At 37.5% G+C, this 18,812-nt stretch overlaps 1 protein-coding gene across 8 annotated transcripts in view; it reads left to right on the top strand.

Moving 5' to 3' along the window:
- ROBO2 (roundabout guidance receptor 2) overlaps positions 1 to 18,812 on the top strand; it is a 668,594-nt gene that overhangs the window by 314,308 nt on the left and 335,474 nt on the right. Inside the window, exon 2 of one of the 8 annotated variants that reach the window (XM_058184868.1) lies at positions 6,881 to 7,003. The exons of the other annotated variants lie outside the window; for them this stretch is intronic. The gene's annotated coding sequence lies outside the window, so the exon portion shown is untranslated. The remainder of the gene's footprint in view (positions 1 to 6,880; positions 7,004 to 18,812) is intronic. 8 annotated transcript variants of the gene reach the window in all.

Genomic DNA, 18,812 nt, shown 5'->3' with positions numbered 1-18,812 from the left:
AACAGCCTTATTTTCGTCCCTCGACTGCCTCATCGTCCTTTCAATACCAGGAGTTTGGAGGGACGGGTCCTTGACAACAAAGATTTTCTTTGCCCAGGGGAAATTCCCAGCGTACCGACCAGGTCAGATCAGGTCCAAAATTCCAACCCCTAGGTCCTTCAGAGGGGGGCGGGGTAGACCATATAATTGTTTCAAGTAATTTCCTCAGGGACCTTCCCATTGGAGGCCGGCTGGCTCATTTTTCTGCCCAATGGGATTATTCCACCACCGATCTCTGGGTTCGGGATACCATCCGCCACGGCCTTGCGTTGGAGTTCCTCTCCACTCCCCCGACGGTTTTTGTGCGATGCCCGGTTTCCAACCGCAGTTCCAGTGCTTCCCTTGTGGCTTCTGCGGTGCATCATCTCTTGGCTATTCGAGCCATTCAGCCGGTTCCTGTTGATCAACATAAACAGGGTTTCTACTCTAGGCTCTTTGTCGTAAGCAAACCGTCGGGGGGTTGGAGAGCTATTTTGGATCTCAAGGCTCTGAATAAGTATGTAGCCTATCACCGTTTCAAAATGCACTCATTACGTTCCATCCTAGAGTGCATTAGACCAGGCGAATTACATGGTTTCCATTGATTTGACGGAGGCCTATTTACATATCCCCATTAGACGAGATCACCGCAAGTTTCTCCGGTTTTATTTTAATGGCTCTCACTATCAATACAGGGCTTTACCCTTTGGGTTATCCTCGGCCCCCAGGGTTTTCACTAAAATCATGGCTGTCTTAATGGCTCATATCCGGAGGATTCCTATTAGGCTTCAAGCCTACTTAGACAATATACTTATCCTCTTGTCCTCTAAGGAGGAGGCAGATAGAGATCTCTCCATTACCATAGAGGTGCTTCAATTGCACGGCTTCTCGATTAACTGGGACAAGAGCCATCTTACCCCTTCGACTAACATCGTCCACTTAGGGGCTCAAATTGATTCAAGATCGTCTATGGTTTTCCTATCGATAGAACGCCAAAATAGTCTATCTGATTTGGCTCTCATGTCTAGATATTCAAGGTCAGTTCCCTTAGAGCAGCTTGCCCAACTGTTAGGGAAAATGGTTTCTTCCTACGATATTGTCCCATGGTCTCGCCTCCACATTCGGCCCCTCCAGTGGTTTCTCTTACCACACCAGAGGAACCGGTGCAGTTCGTCCAGTCGAAGGGTGATTCTTCCACGCGAGGTAATCGACTCATTAGCTTGGTGGAATCCAGAGGTGGTAGCCAGAGGATCAGTCTTCAGGGAACCAACGAGGGTGGTCATCACCACCGACGCCAGCTTGTCAGGATGCGGAGCGCATCTCGACCAACATTTGGCCCAGGGCAAGTGGTCCCACTCCGAACGGGGCCAGGGCATCAACTTCTTGGAATTGCGTGCCATCTAGCCCTTCTCACTTTCAAGGACCTCATTCGAGACAGACATGTTCTTGTCCTTATGGACAATATGACCGCGAAGGCGCACGTGAACAGATGGGGTGGGACGCATTCTCGCACTCTAATGAAAGAAACTCTCAGCCTCGGTCACTGGGCGGAGTTCCATCTACAGTCTCTGAAAGCGGAACACATTGCGGGGATGGACAATCATACGGCGGACTCCCTCAGCCGACACACTATCGACCAATCGGAATGGTCTTTGTCCCCAAAGAATTTTCAGGAAATATCTGCCCGTTTCGGACTCCCTCTAGTGGACCTGTTCTCGTCCAGGTCCAACCATCAGGTCCCGCGTTTCTTCTTTAGGTTCCCATCACGGGGAGCGGAGTCAGTGGATGCTCTGCGCAGCAGGTGGCCCCCAGTCCTTTTATATGCCTTTCCCCCGATTCCTCTGATTCCCAGAGTGATAAGAAAGCTTCTCATGGAAAAGGCGGAGTTGATTTTGGTCGCCCCATTCTGGCCCAGGAGACCCTGGTTTGCGGATCTAATGACTCTATCAATCAGAGAACCTTGGAGGATCCCGGACAACCAGGTGTCCCTCTGCCAGGGACCACTGTTACACCCGGAACCACAGTGGCTCAGCCTAGCCGTGTGGAGGTTGAGCGGAAAATCTTAACCACGGTGCATGTTCCCGACCCGGTCATCGACACCCGCGTCCCGCAGAGACTCTACTAAAAGAATCTACGAAGCCACTTGGCTGACATTCGACGCTTGGTGTTCTTCCCAGGATATAGTAACCTCTTCAGCATCGGTCTTGGACATTCTGTCGTTTCTACAGCGGGGTCTGGATTCTGGTTTGGCAACTAATACGCTCAAGAGGCAAGTAGCGGCGCTCTCCTCAGTATTGAGATGTGGCTTAAGGAAATCCCTTGCTAGAGATTCCCTCATTCACCAATTCCTTCGAGGAGCGATTAATGTCAACCCGCCTGTTGTCCACCACTTCCCAACTTGGCGTTTGAACACGGTTCTCAATGCTCTGACGAAAACACCGTTTGAACCTCTTAGAGAATCGTCACTCCGTTTTTTGTCGCTAAAGGTTTCATTTCTGGTGGCCATAACTTCAGCCCACAGGGTGTCAGAATTGTTGGCCCTATCAGTTCGCCAAGACCTCTGCACTTTCTTTGCCGATAGGGTGGTGCTGTGACTGGACCCTAGTTTCCTTCCGAAAGTTAACAGTTGGTTCCATAGGGCTCAAAAAATCACACTACCTAATTTCTGTCCTAATCCCCAGCACCACTTGGAACGGGTGTGGCATACTCTGGACGTACGGAGAGCATTGAAAATTTACATTGACAGAACATCGGCCTTTCGCAAAACAGAGGCCCTATTCGTATCGTTCCAGCCACTCTCTATGGGTCAGAAGGTGGCCAAATCTGTTCTAGCGAGGTGGATCAGAGCCGCTATAGCTACGGCTTATGAGAGTCAGTCTCTTCCTGTGCCGCGCAATATTACAGCACACTCTACCAGGAGCGCAGCCTCCTCGGCCGCTTGGAGCAGTCAGGCATCAATTGACGAGATCTGCAGAGCAGCGACGTGGTCCAACCCCACTTCATTTATTCGACACTATCGGGTGGACTCTTATGCGTCAGCTGACGCAGCGTTTGGAAGACGTGTGCTGCAGACGGTGCATACTCATCAATGGTGACAGGTCGCCATCAGCCCTCCCAGGAGGACATCGAGCTTTGGTATGTCCCAATCCTGACGGCCGTTTCCCCCGACTGGGAGAAGGGAACGTTGTCTTACCTGAACGTCCCTTCTTGGAGAGGGGGAAACGGCCGTCAGTCCCTCCCAAGGCGACTGTCAATCTGGGGTACCAGGGTGGGAGGACACTAATTTTCTCTCATTCCAGTACGACACGTCAATCTGCAGTCGGATCCTCGCCGAAAAAGCTGAAAGAAGCTAGGAGGAGACGGGGACGTTAAGCAGCAAATTAAAAGACTCGGTCCAATCAGCAGCGAGGAGATTTAACCCAATCCTGACAGCCGTTTCCCCCTCTCCAAGAAGGGACGTTCAGGTAAGACAACCTTCCCTTCCTTTCAAAATTTTGAAAATGACAATGAGAATGATTATCTTGCTCTGCACAATACAGGACAAAATAAAGTATAACTTAAAACTATAAGTTATATGTTTATAACTTACAACTTTAATGATTAAAATAAATGTGAAATACTAAATAATTCTGTATTTCATACTCAACCATATACATAAAGGAAAGAAGGACAACACCATTGCTGAAAATTAGTTGTTTGGAGGGAATAAGTGTGAAAAGATAAAATATACTGAGTTTTGAATTTTATATCCTGCTCACAGCCCATAGTAACCATAGGAATTCTGAAGAATCCTAGTTCTGCAGAATGTACCGTTCAAACAGGCAGTATGCCTCATTACCTTCACTTTCAAACTACTTGACTCTCCAGGGTTTGAGGTAGTTAGCCTATGATTGTTTCCAGCTGTTGCATTTTCAACCACTCTTGGCTGGCCTTTCCTGAAGTTGCTTGATGCTGGATTTGATCCTGTAATTTCTCACTTCTTTATTAATAATCTTCTAAAGGAGACATGGGAATGCTTTTGTAAAATAATTATCAGTTGAACTGTTGCTTATTCAGTTTGGTCTTGCAAGATGTTGTTTTCAAATGCACAAGGAGACATTGGAGCAATAAAACTTAAGAAAAATAGATGAAATAATTAAAATAGATCTGTTTCTCTTGCTATGTACATGTATACATCCAAACTAGACTGTTGTTTCTCCGTGTCATATAATACACGTGAATTATTTATTTATTTATTTATTTATTTATTTATTTATTTATTTATTTATTTATTTATTTATTTAGTGATGTTTATGTAGTGTATATTAGAGGTGGAGACTCTTTGAGAGCTGTATGCAACAAAATTTCCTTTTTGATGTATGCTGATTAATGTACAAAGTGACATAAAGTTAGTCTAAGTCCAATACAATGAATAAAATAAATAAAAATAGAGTCCATATTAATAATGGGTGAAGTTTAGCATATAATTATCTTGCAAGAAAACTTTATTATGTTTAGAAGTGATTGCAAATGCTTGTTAGAATCCACTTATCCCAGATGGCTTTATTAAAGTGAAAGATTTCAGATGATCACCTGGGAAACTGGATTGGCACTGTCAAGTTTCATAGCAAATGTCATATATCGGAAAAAGAAAAAAAATCCATCTTGCTTTAAAAATAAGTGAACTGAGAGGATTAAAAAGTGACTATCATTTGTTAATATGATGATTCTGTTATCACTAAAAGATGAACAATCCCATTTTCTTATGTCTGATGCTATATGAATAGCTTCTATTTTTTTTTATTCCACAAAAAATATGTTCCTCAATCATATAATTTTTAAAGTGTACATCATAAAATAAATTATAAAGAAAAGATTCCTGGAAGAAAAAATTCTATGGACTGAAAAAGCTCTGCAAAAAAGCAGAGCCAACAACTGTAGTGAAGCTCTTTGGAAATGGAAAATTGTCCACATGCACCCTGAACAGTTGCACCATCTAAGGAGCAAGGCAGCAGTTCCCAGTGGGTTTTGAACACTGGGAGATGATTAAAATAACCATCTTGCTCATAAGCACAGTCAGCACTTTTGAAACAACACTAATTTTAAAAATTTCATTTTCTAATCATATTCAAAAATTGCTTGTTTACTAATTATTGGAGACTTTTGGATCAACAAATCTGAAAACACTGGGTTAGATTTCCTTCAATCCTTTATGAAAGAAAATCATAAATTTTAAATTTTAAACAATTAAAATAAGCAGCAAAAATCTAAATAAATCTAAATTGATGGTTTAAAATTTTAAATAGAGTAAAGGTCCAGATAAATTTGGAATAAAATTTTGGGATTAATTATACAGAATCCAACTGTGGGAAATAGACTTTGCAAAATAAAATAATGAAAAGCAATTTTAAAAACGACACACGAAGGAATTAAAGATTTTAGTTAAAGTAAAAAAAACCTCACACAAACCTGATTAATAGCTAATTGATGGTGTGTTGCAAATGATGCAAAATATTTTAACATTTAACATACTAAACATTTAACATATTAAAGGACACTTTTGAGAAATGGCATCAAAATTAGTATCAACAAAATAAGTCACAATATTTGATTCTATGGATAGACTGTGTCCAAAAGACATGGTGGAAGAAATGGCAGATGAGGAATAAGTTTTATTTGACAAGTTAGAGATTGGCATTGAAAATAGAACTACAAACAACAAGTTTATGAAACACTATGAGACAGCTTATTAACACTAGGCCTGCAAAGATGATGCTATTTGTTTTTGGCTATAGATAGGAGGTGGGCTATGGGATGAAGAGATAATTGGTTGTAAATGTGTGTGTGTGTAAAATATAGAAAAGTAATATATACTTTTATATATTATATTATATATATTATATATTATAAAATATAGAAAAGTAATATATACTTATAAAAGCATATATAATAAAAAATAGTAAAAGAAACAAAAAAACATACTGTCCTAACACAAAACCAAAACTAAAAGTACAATGGAATGAAGTAGATAAAAATCTTTAATAAGTATTTTGAGTTTCAGATGATTGTCCTAAGCTTATTCCTGAAAAATGGAGAATACATTACTATAGTAAGGTGATGAAGGTCACTGTCACCAGGAGTACTGTATTAACCATTAAACAGACTAAGCATGTGCTTAGGGCACCAGGCCCAAAGGGGGCACCACAAAATTTTATGTAGCCTAAACTTGGCTTCATTTGTACAGTATGTACAAAGAAGGGGTGCACCAAGATTTGTCAGTGCTTAGGGCACCAGTGAGCCTTAATCTGCCACTGGTCACCAGAGCATTTGGAATTCTGCTCCAAGCTTGAAAATCTTTCTGTACTCATGCAGTACATGAAAAAATTGGTGAATGCAGCTTCTGTAGTCTTTTACAGAATATTAGGCAAACTTTTTAAAAAAGTTTCAACATTTGCATATAGTTAATTGGTAATATAACACTTTGCTTAACTTCAATGTGCAAACTTCACTTTGCACATTTCCAAATAAAAAACTTTATTTATTTTATTTACTAATAAATATTTATTTATTAATAATTTTTTTTATTTGGAACATTAATTAATATGATTGTAAAACATATTAAACATTTATTACTAATTCAAAGATCTTAGCATACTTTATCTAAAATAGTTTTAATTTATTAAATTAAATACATATAATATCTAAACTTTACAATGCCTGGTATTACTAATACAGTTGAAATAAATAAACAGTTTGAAATATACCCAATCCCCCTAAAAAATGTTTTTGGTTTTTTTCTATCATTTTATTTAAATAATAGATGAATTAGCCTCTTCAAATTCCATTAATTATCTTTCATTCCTATCTTTATTTCTTTTGCTAGGAAACCATTCCAGTCATATATCTGCCTTAAACAACAAAGAAAAAGAGGATTCAGTGGCCTGCTTGACAAACACACCGTTATTTTTGTCACTGTCTCTCCCCTGCCCTTCATTTATTCATTATGGTAATGGTACTTTGTGATGTGCAGTTTCTCGATTTATGACCCATTCTTGATAAGCATGAATCCAGACTGCATGTGCATCTTTGATAAGGTTCTAATTGGATAGCAGTGACCTTTCTGAGTGTAATTCTGGGACAAAGATTAAAAAGCAGTACAGAAAATGACAGGTTTGGGACAATAACATATGAATTTAGCTTTGCTGGCAGGCAAGAGATGTAAGCTGTGATAAATCAGAGACTACCCAAACAGGCTTGCTGAATGATTGTTCATTTCCTCTGAATCCTTCTAACATCTATTGCAAAACTAGTGCCAACCATTCCTATTTTCTTTGTATAACCTGCTTACTGATAAACGCTTGAAAACTGTGCAGTGAATTCAACCTTATGGAACTGCTAGACACATACTAAATTAGCAACACTTACACCTCCGTGATACTTTGCAAATGTTTATTGGTTTGCTTTGTATTTTATAAACACCTCAGTGGTAAAAAGCTATGTATTGCCATTTGTGTGACTGCAAACAAGAAAGACAATTTATCCAGTGTCAGTCTAAATTAATGTCTTTAGTCTTCTTAGGTTTTTTTGACATCAATTTCTTCTTATGCTAAGAATTCTCTAAATAGCCTACATAGAATAGAATGGGTGGGAGGGAGATTTTAAAACTTGATTTTAACAAATATGGTATCTACAAAAAGAAAAAAATACTGCTCAAAACATTTCATTGCATTAATATATATTTTTTTTCTGTTCAATTGAGTTTGATTTTCAAAGACCGCCTAAACAAGTCCCTGCAAGTCTTCTCAACAAAATTTTTCAGAAGTGGTTTGTCATTGCCAACTTTTTAGGGCTGAAAAAAGGTAACTGACCAAAGATCAACTAGTTGACTTTGTATGTAAGGTAGGACTAGAACTCATGGTCTCCTGGTTTTCTAGTCTGTTACACTAACAGCAAACTGACTGTCGGCATGGTAATTAATTGAACAAGTTGAAGTTTCTCTCTCTCTCTCTCAACATATTATTTAAAAAGTAAATAAATGTGTAAATGAAGTATCTGGAAAACAGTGCTTCATATATATCTATGTTAGGTATACCCAATTCTCATTTACGTTTAGATTTGCTGATACAATTCTGAGCATTAAACAAGTTTAAATAGGCTTAGGTGATTAGTATTCTATTTAAGTTGAGTAACAAACAACAAGGCAAAGGTACTTTGAATAAATTGGATATGGAACCATTACCCTTAAAAAATTCACATAACAATTAAAATGTTGTAGTTCACAACAATTCTCCATGATAATGCTAGTCATATTAACTCTACTTAGCAAAGCTCAAAGTAAAAGAAGTTAGGAAAAGAATGCATAATATGGTTCCCAGAATTGTTTATTAGCTGTTAATTATATCTGTGCTCAGATATGTGACCAGGAAAGAGGAAGGAGGAAAATTTAAAATAGAGAAGGGAACAAGCCAACAAGTTACTGCCCAACTGTCTTTCTGATAGGGATGCTTTGGGGAATTGGGGAATGTTCTTTTAATTTCTCTGTTTATAAACTTAATATTTCCTTTGTTGGGTTCTCTTCCACACCAAATTTATAACTATTTTATTCTGGTTTTATTCTGACCAAATAGATTAATTTTGGATATTTTTTAGAAATCATTTAATCGATTTCTTAAAAGTATTTTGATTTTCAAAATCAACAAAATGAACTGGACATCTCTATTCAGTTTAAAGAAATAAAAAAAGTAAATGAGTCTGAGTATTATGTGGCCATTCCACAAATATTATATACACAGGTAGACCTTGATTTATGACCACAATTAAGTTATGTTGCTAAGTGAGAAATTTATTAAGTGAGTTTTGCCCCATTTTACGACTTTTCTTGCCACATTTGTTAAGTGAATCAAATTAGTAACATTGTGAAAGATGAAACTGCAAAAGATTTTTAAGAAATTATGCTGATCCAATTCAACCACGTTGATAAGAAACTAAAATAGGAACAAATTTTAATCTCTGAGGCAGATACAATAGTTCACAAGTCTACCATTTCAACTATAAATCAATGGGTTGTCTGCCATTTGGGAGAAAATCTAGACAGATCTAGACAAAATATTAAAGTGTACACAGGGGTGGGGAACTATGGCCCTTTTATGACTGGCTCAGGAATTCTGGAAGTTGAAGTCCACAAGTCATAAAAGGGCTATAGTTTCCCATATCTGAAGTTTAGAAATATCTTATTGTTAACAAAAATATGTACTGTCAAGTCCAATTTTTCCAGTTCTAACATATGATTGTGAAAGTTGTATTACAGTGTTTCTCAACCTTTGGGATTTTAAGATATATGGATTTCAACTCCCAGAATTCTCCAGTCAGCATGAGGAATTTAATTTTTATTTATTTATTTAATACACATAACTCTTATTTTATCATAGAACTCAAAGCAACATAAATGTGCTTTGTAGGCATTTTCTCTTCATATTGTTCATACCTATAGCATTTAATTTCAGTATTCCATGTGAGAATCAGAATGTTTGTATTATGATAGAAGGAATAGTAAACAACAATGGTTTGGGACAGCTACAAGCGACTGTATTCTATATTTTCAAATTTTACTGAAAATCATTGTCATTCAGATCCCAAATTAGAAAGAAGATGCTACTGGAGTGCTAAAAAAAACAAAACAACATTTTATTTCCTTATAAAGTCATGTTTTGTGCTTCACTTATGAAGACTTCAATTCAGTGCTGATTCATGCCAAGTTGTTTATGGACATACATATGCAATGTTAAACTGTATTTTGGTTGTATGCAATGGTAATTAAATGTTTTAATAACTAGAAAAAAGATGCAAATGCAGATTATTATAGTATATTCAAATTATTTGATTATATTTAAATTCTTCCTTTACCATGGCTAAAGGAGCCATCTGATCTTCATGAAAGATTTTCCTGATTAAAGAAATAAATTATTCTGCTACAAAAATGTAAATCATACTTGATGAAAAAATTATTGAAACTTCAGTGTGATTGTATATACTTTATCTGACTAATGATATTATTGTTGCTTTCAAAAGGACATAGACTATTTGAGGTAAATTGAGTCAGTTGGATTAAGATGGTCAGTTAATAGAAATTGAATAAATAAGCAAGTAATGTTCAGTCTGTTGTAAGATATTAAAAAAAGAAAATAGATATTACATCCCAAACATATCGCCAATTGCTGTCTATCCTACTAGCTTAATATTCCCTGCAAACTCCCATGTGGCTGATGCATGGAAAGAAGAAAGATCAAAGAGTCACCTACTGACCCTACCTATTGTATGGCCATATCATCTTCTGTCAATGACATGCTGTAATAAGCAAGATATGTATGCACCTCATACTGGTTCAAGATTTAGCAGATCTTGTCCCTTACACTTGTTTGCCTATGTATAAGTGTGTGTTGAATGAAAATAACTGAATAGGACGTAGCAGAAGATTGGGAAATCACTATCAATATAGTTTCATTACAAAGAAAGATGAAACAAAATAGATGCTTTTTAGAGGCAAGATATATATTTATAGCAAATTTACATAATGTAGAATGTAAATAGGTGTGGCAACTATTCATGCTTTGCTAATTAATTAATAATTTTTGTATATTTAAAATTATTTTGTTTCTCAATCACAAAATGTAGATTTAATTTCTGACTGATTAACAGAGTGAGTCAAAACTTATTCCATGTCTGAAGTATGATTTTGTGTCACAAGACAACTGAATAACACATTTTATGTGATTGAATAATTACATAATTTAAATTTGCTATTTTAATTTGGAGAAGTGCTAATGTAATAATGGGACAGTTTTTCTCCCTATCTCTTTTTCTTTTGAGTATGAATATTTTTACTCCGGAATATTCCTTTCTTTTACTGTAGTCCTTAGAATAACATGTATGTACATTAATATAGTTCATAGATTAGGTCTAACCAATATCATATTCTTTACATGCATTGGATATTATTTTTTATTAACCTCATTCAGCATGTTTCAGTTAAGTTTACAGCAGATTACAACACTTCACCAAGACATGCGGAAAACAAAAAAAAATAAATACATAGAATAGAATAGAATAGAATAGAATAGAATAGAATAGAATAGAATAGAATAGAATAGAATAGAATTTTATTGGCCAAGTGTGATTGGACACACAAGGAATTTGTCTTGGTGCATATGCTCTCAGTGTACATAAAAGAAAAGATACGTTCATCAAGGTACAACATTTACAACACAATTGATGATCAATATATCAATATAAATCATAAGGATTGCCAGCAACAAGTTATAGTCATACAGTCATAAGTGGAAAGAGATTGGTGATGGGAACTATGAAACGATTAATAGTAGTGCAGATTCAGTAAATAGTCTGACAGTGTTGAGGGAATTATTTGTTTAGCAGAGTGATGGCCTTCGGGAAAAAACTGTTCTTGTGTCTAGTTGTTCTGGTGTGCAGTGCTCTATAGCGTCGTTTTGAGGGTAGGAGTTGAAACAGTTTATGTCCAGGATGCGAGGGATCTGCAAATATTTTCACGGCCCTCTTCTTGATTCGTGCAGTATACAGGTCCTCAATGGAAGGCAGGTTGGTAGCAATTATTTTTCTGCAGTTCTAATTATCCTCTGAAGTCTGTGTTTTTCTTGTTGGGTTGCAGAACCGAACCAGACAGTTATAGAGGTGCAAATGACAGACTCAATAATTCCTCTGTAGAATTGGATCAGCAGCTCCTTGGGCAGTTTGAGCTTACTGAGTTGGCGCAGAAAGAACATTCTTTGTTGTCCTTTTTAATGATGTTTTGATTTTAGCTGTCCATTTTAGATCTTGCGATATGATAGAACCCAGAAATTTGAAGGTTTCTACTGTTGATACTGTGTTGTCAAGTATTGTGAGAGGTGGAAGTATGGAAGGGTTTTTCCTAAAGTCTACCACCATTTCTACGGTTTTGAGTGTGTTCAGTTCCAGATTGTTTTGGTTGCACCACAAGGCTAGTCGTTCGACCTCTCGTCTATATGCGGATTCGTCATTGTCTCGAATGAGACCAATCACTGTTGTGTCATCTGCGAACTTCAGTAGCTTAACAGATGGATCATTGGAGATGCAGTCATTGGTATACAGAGAAGAGAAGTGGGAGAGCACACAGCCTTGGGGGCCCTGTGCTAATTGTACAGGTATTTGATGTGATCTTGCTTAGCTTCACCTGCTGCTTCCTGTTTGTTAGGAAGCTTGTGATCCACTTACAAGTCTGTTCCGGTACCTGTAGCTGGTTTAGCTTAGTTAGAAGAATGTCTGGAATGATGGTATTGAATGCTGAACTAAAGTCTACAAAAGGACCCTTGCATAGGTCTTTGGAGACTCAAGATGTTGTAGGATGTAGTGCAGAGCCATATTAACAGCATCATCTGTTGATCTATTTGCTCGGTATGCAAATTGCAAGGGTCTAAGAGCGGATTCGTGATGGTTTTCAGGTAGGAAAGCACTAGCCTTTCAAAGGTTTTCATGACTACAGATGTTAGAGCAACTGGTCTGTAGTCATTCAGTTCCTTGATGGTGGGCTTCTTGGCACTGGGATGATGGTAGGCGTTTGAAGCAAGAAGGAACATAGCACATCTCTAGTGATTTATTGAAAATATGGGTGAAGATGGGGGCCAATTGGTCAGCACAGACTTTTAAGCAAGAAGGAGTTATCTTGTCTGGGCCTGGAGCTTTTCCTGGCTTTTGTCTGTGAAATAGGTCCTGCACTTCCTTTTCTGTGATCACTAGGGGTTGTGAACCCAATGAAATGGGGTCAGTTGTAGGAGGCTTGGCTGTTGTTGGTGTGTCTGAGATGGGGGTTGTGGAGATAGGTGGCTGTAGTTTCCTTTCAAACCTGCAGTAAAACTCATTCAGGTCATCTGCCAGTTGTTGATTACCTTCAGCCTGGGAAGGAGGTTTGCCATAGCCGGTGATATTTTTAAGAGTTTTCCACATGACTCATATATGTGAAAAATTATATTAATGTTAACGTATGCAGGAGATTTAAAATAAATAAAAGTTAAGTACTTCACATGGGGTAATTAACTTGTGAAATTAATTACTATACCACAAAACATTGTGATGACTACTAACCCTGGATGGCTTAAAAAAGGGATTTGAAAAATTCATGGAGATAAGTCTTAAGAAGAGCTGTCTTTAAAACTCTTTATTACTGTGTTCAGAACATGGCTCCAAACATAGTTCTAAGCAGTAATTGTCAAAAATTTTGACAAAAATTGTCAAAAATCTCTCTTTTTCTTGTGAATATCCAAGAATCATGTGATTAGTTCATGTTGTTAGACTAAGATGGGTCTTTGTCTTTCACTATTCTTTTTAAATTTTTTGATGTGGTACTTAAAAGAGCTGTAAAGTATAACTAGGTAACTTGGTTTTGAAACCTGGTTTGGTGAAGTAGTTAAGGCATCAGGTTGGAAACTGGAGACTATGAACGCTAGTTCTGTCATGGGTAAGAAGCTGTTTAGGTGACCTTGGGCGAGTCATTTTCTCTCAGCCCAAGGACAGAGGCCATGGCAAACCATTTTTGAAAAACCTTGCCAAGAGACTTGTAGAGCAAGGATCCCCAACCTCCAGCCACGGCCCATTACCATGGCCTATTTGGAAGAGGGATGTGTGAGCGGTTGGCCAGTGTGCATGCACATACAGCTATACTTGGACAAGCAGCGGGCCGATGTGCAGTCTTTGTGTGCAACTCAACCTGTGCAAGTTGAGCTGCTGTGTGCACCCTGGCACATCACTTGTGCATTGTGAGCGGCACACACCAACCCACCACTTGCGTGACCCAGTTCCCCTCTGCTCCCCCAGCTGGGCTGCCAAGCTGCAAAGGTTGGGGACCGCTCTTGTAGAGAATCAAACATGATTGAATGGAATTAAAAAAGACAACTTCTAAAATGCAGACTCTGCTATGAAACTTCCAGGATGTCTTGAATTAGTCACTCTGCCTTAATTTAGCATAATTCACAGCAGTGTTACAGATCAGATTGGCAATGGTTCATGTTCTTAAGCTCTTTCAAAGAATGGAGAAAATGGAAAAAACAATAGCAAAAGAAAATATTACATCAAAATTTCCCAAATGTCTATATATTAAAATAAATACTTTATATTTACAATATGCCATACCTTTGCAAGAAGAAATACACAAATAAGTTTTCTAAAACCAAAAATCTTGGAAATGTATCTTATTTTATTTAAGAATAGAGATAAGAATCAACTATATAATTTTTAAATTGCAATGTAGAAAATACAAACCTACAAATATTCTGAGTGCAAGTTGTTACACCCACAAGGAAATTATACATTATTATATTCATTATTGATATTCTGAAAAAGTGAAATCTTTAAAAATAAGCATTCACAACTATTAAAAATAATTAAAAATTATAATGATAATTTCATTTTTAAATTTATTACACTGTTATTAACTATCTTGATTCCTTTTCTTTATTTTATTTCCTTTCTTTACCTCTTTAACTATAAGAATCCCTGCAATTCTAATTTTTCATTCATATACTTTATTTTAGTCAGATGCCTTGAAATAAAGACAGTGCTAATTTGCAAACTAGCGAATTCATTCATTCCAATAGAGGCATAATTACCTCACTGTTTGAACAATGTAGTATAAAAATTACAGGGTGTTTAAAAAAAAACTAAATTGGGAGACTTACTCTGATGTTCTTTTGAAATGAGAATTTAACTAAAGCACTCTAAAATCCCCTGCTGCGCTCAGGCAAGTTGAAATTAATTCAAGACGGCAGATAAAAATTTTAACCAGCCCGAGTGGAGATGACGGATGTGACAGCTCTCAGTTAAAATGTCTTTTAGTGGCAAATGCATGCATATTAGTCAAGTAATGTGACATAACTGTCCTGGGTGAGAGAAGATGAACCAATGACCATTTGCATGAAGAACAAAGAAAAATCTTAAGGAGTAATAGATAGAACTAGAAAGAGAATGTACAATATAATTTAGCTTGCTTCTGGTTTAAAGAACTTAAGTGATTTAACCTTTTAGTCTTTTTCTTCATCTTGTAATGAATGAATTAAAAAAAGAATGCAAGCATGAATTTAAAATGAGACACACATAACTTATTAAGAAAAGAAAATGTAATCATAAACCATATCTTGTGGACACTGATCTGGCAGTAAACTCTACTGAAAATAAATAGGGTTGTGCTGTTTTTATATACTGAAAATAACAGTAAAATGCAAAATAATCCTTCAAATTACTAAATTGCTTACTAGCATTTAATTTCCTTGGGATGATTTGACTATAAAGTATCGCTGTTAAATAAAATAATTATAAGTGTCCCTCTGAGTCACAAAAGTATTGAACAAATGATATTTATATTCAGTCCCCATAGTTATTGCCATTACTTTATCCCCACAGTCATGCGATCAAAATTTGGGCGCTTGGCAACCTATCTGCACTTACAAATGCAGGGTTGATTCAACTATCCCCCTGTCTATCACTCCCATTTCTGCCATTTTAGCTCCTTGCACAGTGGCACTCAGTAGCAGTGGTGCTGGGGCTGAAGTAGAGGCCCAGAGCAGTAGTGAAATGTAAAATTTGTTACTACCAGTTCTGTGGGGTGGCTTGGTGGTGGTGGGTAATGTGACTGGGTGGGCATGGCCAACTTTTATTTTTTTTATTTTTAAAAGCATTTTTTCTACAACTTTTTCGGCTGAAGAGGTTGTAGAAAAAAATGCTTTTAAAAGGCTCCTCTGACGATCCCAGCTGAGTTGCCTGATTGTCCGAGGCTTTTGTTTTCTTTTAGAAGCATTTTCTTTTGCCTTTAAAAGAAAAAAAAGCCTCTGACGATCAGGCAACTCAGCTGGGATCGTCAGAGGAGCCTTTTAAAAGCATTTTTTCTACAACCTCTTCTGCTGCGATCATCAGAGGCTTTTTTTTTACTTTTAAAAGCATTTTTTCGGCCGATGAAAAAATGTTTTTAAAAGTTAAAAAAACCCCTTTGATGATCACGCAGCTCAGCTGGGCATGGAGGGGCAGGGATTTTTGCTACCCGTTCTCCGAACCACCTGCTGCCATCGCTACTGGATCAGGTGATCTGATCCAAACCGGGAGCATTTCGCCCCTGGCCCAGAGGTGGTTGCAGATGACAGACTGCTGAAGGTCCTAGGCCTCAATTTCAGCTCTAGCACATCAAAGGAGTGCCACCTCAAGGTGTGTGTTTCAGCCAGATACCCAAGTGCCATAGTGCAAGGATCCTGCCACTTGATCATACTATGTTCTGTAGGCCAGGCCCCACCCATCTGACCGTCACTGTCTTTCTTCTAGTCCTCACAATAGCAATAGCACTTAGACTTATATACCTTCTCAGTGCTTTACAGCCCTCTCTAAGCAGTTTATAGAGTCAGCATATTGCCCCCAACAATCTGGTCCTCATTTTACTGATCTTGGAAGGAGAGAAGGCTAGGTAAATCTTGAGCCAGTTAGAATCAAACCTGCAGTACTGTATTCTAACCAGTGCCCCACCACGGCATGTAAAGCCTCACCTGGACTTGCCCTATGTGAGGCAGCTACTGACTGCATCAGTCCTTGTTCCTGAGGTGCCTTATGCTGTTCTCTAAATAGCATATTGCATGTGCCTTCATATCGCATGTGCATTTCTGGCAATGTTTTAGAAATCCTTAGAAGTTTTTTGGAGAACAGCATAAGTCTTCTTGCACAATTTCAGAAGGCCTCAGAAGCATTCCAAAACATTATGAGAATGACACTCAGCACATGGAGAATGTACATGCTATTTAGAGAAGGATGTGAGTGGCCTCAGGAAGAAGGCCTGGTGCGGTCAACAGTTGCCTATCTTTGGGCCAGACTGTGCACACCTCAGCAGCAGCAGGAGGCAGATGGTGAAGGTCAGCTGGGTGTGGCAGAGTCTATGGAATATAGATGGTGGGCAGTTGTGGCTTTGTACAATGATGCTGAAGTACCTGGCCGTGGCATATGGCTTGAAGCAGCATTCTTTGACAGTATTGTTGGTGCTGAGATGAAATAGAGGCATATGATGGTGGTGGCCAGCGAAGACTGCAAAAGGCCCCAGGCCTCTACTTTAGCTCCAACAACTATTCCTGTAGCCAAGGAGTGCTGATGTGTAGGATGGCAAAAGTATAGAGATGGGTAGATAGGTAGATGGGAGACTGAAGAGGATACAGTCATTTAATCGTACCAATGTTCAGGGCTACAATGGACCAAGCTGGGAATGGCTTGGATTGAGTTAGTCATTGCCTAACAATTTGTGGGATTTGGTTAACAATGACAATGGAAATGGTTGGGATTGCTGTTGCTAAGCGATGTGGTCACATGACTGCATAGTTTACTGAGTGAAATAAGATCATCTCAAATGGATTTCAGGAACATAAATTGGAAGTCATGTTTGGGTTTATCAAGATAATTAAAGGGTTTTTTTGTCTGTATTTACTTGTTTTCTCTATTTTCTTTGAATTATATTGTATTTCAATATCTTTCAATATAGTGTCCATGTTTGATTTAAATTTGGATTTGGATTTGAGATGATTATAAATTTCTCCGATATATTCAACTTTCTTCCCAGTTATTTTAAACACACATACATTTTTTCTCCATAAGATAGCTATTTTATGCCATATGATTCACTCCTCTAAAATAAAAAATATTTCATTAAAACTTTAGATATAGTCATCTAGAACAATTCAATTGTAAAAACACCAAGTACTGCTTATCTTTGAATAGACATACATGTGTTTTCCAGGACTAGGAAAAAATAAAAGAAGGTTAATAAAACCTCTCTGAAAAACATATTAGGTACTGGTTTTCTTCAAAAATAGTGACAAAGTTATGAAGAGTTCTGTCTAGGTAGAGCTGCTTTACTAATGACAAAATATTGTAGGTTTTATATGACATATTTATAGATTTTATTATATTACACATTAACAATATAAAATTTGAACATGGTTTACTATATTAATGTTATACTGAAATAACAGAAAAAGGAGACCTGAAGTTCTACAGTCCTGACCTTAAATAAATATCTGATCAGTGATCCAAGATTAAAAGGATAAAATTATTTACTACATTTTGAGAGAAGGTATTGTACAATGTCATAAGTCATGACTCAGGTTCTGTTCATCTATTGTTGTCTCTGCTTCTGCCTGACAGATTATAGTTGAAATTGAGATATGGGATGATGTACTTTGGTACTAATGGGTGTCAGAAGCCAAAACGTTTCTCCTAAATGTGAAGGGTTATGAAAGAGGCCATGGATAAATTGAGATCAGCAGCTGTGTAATCTGTTCAGAGTGTAGAATTAGAGGAAGAGTAGTCATAGGGGGAAAAAGATAAATTGAGGCAGAATGAGAAAATGGCTAGAAGAGGAGTGAATGCAGGACTATTATGACTCCTAAAAATTGGTATTTGGAAAAATGTCATCAAATCTGACCAAAAGTATAAACAATAACAAAAGTATATGTTAGTAAAAATCTGATGCTAGAGTGTGGAATTTCTGTTTGTGGTATCTTTGCAAAATATACCTCAATGCCTAGTTTGAAAAAGTCAATACACCTATTAAAAGCTTTATATCCTAGGAAAACAAAAATAGTAGCAAAAGCATGGGCTCCCTGTAGCAGTCTACAACCTGTATCACTGGCCTATTTAATTAAAGTATCTGTCTTTGGTTAATGGTATCATTGCCATAGAGACCTCAGAAGGAATAAATGTGGAATTTATTCTAGGTCTTAAGCAAGCTGTAGCCAGTATGGCAGGCCAGT

Source organism: Ahaetulla prasina, chromosome 5, assembly GCF_028640845.1.
Source record: "Ahaetulla prasina isolate Xishuangbanna chromosome 5, ASM2864084v1, whole genome shotgun sequence".
Taxonomy (NCBI): Eukaryota; Metazoa; Chordata; class Lepidosauria; order Squamata; family Colubridae; genus Ahaetulla; species Ahaetulla prasina.
The sequence above is the reverse complement of the archived record's forward strand: the minus strand, read 5'-3'. Positions and strand labels throughout refer to the sequence as shown.